The sequence below is a fragment of the Carcharodon carcharias genome, chromosome 9, assembly GCF_017639515.1.
Source record: "Carcharodon carcharias isolate sCarCar2 chromosome 9, sCarCar2.pri, whole genome shotgun sequence".
Classification (NCBI taxonomy): Eukaryota; Metazoa; Chordata; class Chondrichthyes; order Lamniformes; family Lamnidae; genus Carcharodon; species Carcharodon carcharias.
Window position 1 is genome coordinate 102395578 of NC_054475.1, and position 1256 is coordinate 102396833.

Here is a 1256-nt window from a genome sequence, read left to right on the forward strand (position 1 = left end):
TTGTTGTGTGGCACTGTATCAAATGCTTTTTGAAAGTCCATGTTCACCATATCAACAGTATTACCCTCATCAGCCTTTACTGTTACCGCTTCAAAAACCCCAGCAAGTTAATTAAAAATAGTTTCCCCTTTAGAAATCCATGCTGGCTTTTCCTTATCAACCCCTACTTTTTTCCATGTGACTACTAATTTTATCCTGAATAATTATTTCTAGAATCTTGCCCACCAGTGAAGTTAAACTGACTGGTCTGTAATTGCTGGGCTTAACTGTACAACCATTTTTGAACAAAGGCGTAATGTTTGCAATTCTCCAGTCCTCTGGCATCTCTGCTGAGTCTAGGGAAGACTGAAAAATTATGGCCAGTGCCCCTACAATTTCTATTCTCACTTCCTTCAATATTCTTGGATGCATCTCATCTGGTCTCGGTGCCTTGTCAACGTTAAGTACCTACAGCCTATTCAACACTTTCTCCTTATCAATTTTGAACCCTTCTAGTGACAGAGCTTCCTCATCTGTCACCATGGCCTGGGTAGCATCTACCTCCTTGTTGAAGACAGATGCAAAGTATTCATTTAATACCTCAGCCATGGCCCCTTCATCCATGTGTAAATTCCCTTTTAGGTCCCCAATCAGCCCTATTCCTCATTTTACCACCCTTTTACTATTTATATGCCTATAGAAGACTTTGGGATTCTCCATTATGTTGGCTGCCAGTCTTTTCTCATATCCCCTTGCTTCTTCAATATGCTTTTCCTCCTCCCCTCTGAACCTTCTGTATTCCTCTTGGTTCTCAATTGTATTTTCTGTCATAAGTACACCTTTTCTTCTTTATCTTAATATCTATCTCCTTTTTCATCCAGGGAGTTCTGGATTTCTTTGCCCTACCTTTCCCTCTTGATGGAATATATCTCAACTGTGCCTGAACCAATTCTTTTTTGAAGGTAACCACCATTCTTTTGTTTCAGCCTATCTGGCCCACACTGTTCTTGCCCCATCGAAGTCGGATCTAATCCAGTTAATTATTCTTACTCTGGATTGCCTATTGTCCTTTTCTATCATCATCCTAAAACGTACAATACAATGATCACTATCTCCTAAATGTTCCCCCACCATCCGACACTCAGTAAGAATTTGATTACATATAAAATTCTGGTCTTTGCAGTTTTGAATTTTCATTTTATAGATGATCTGGAAACCCTGTAAATTCCTGGCATGCACAAAGCATTTGCATTAGATTGTTAGTTTTCAAAGTCCAG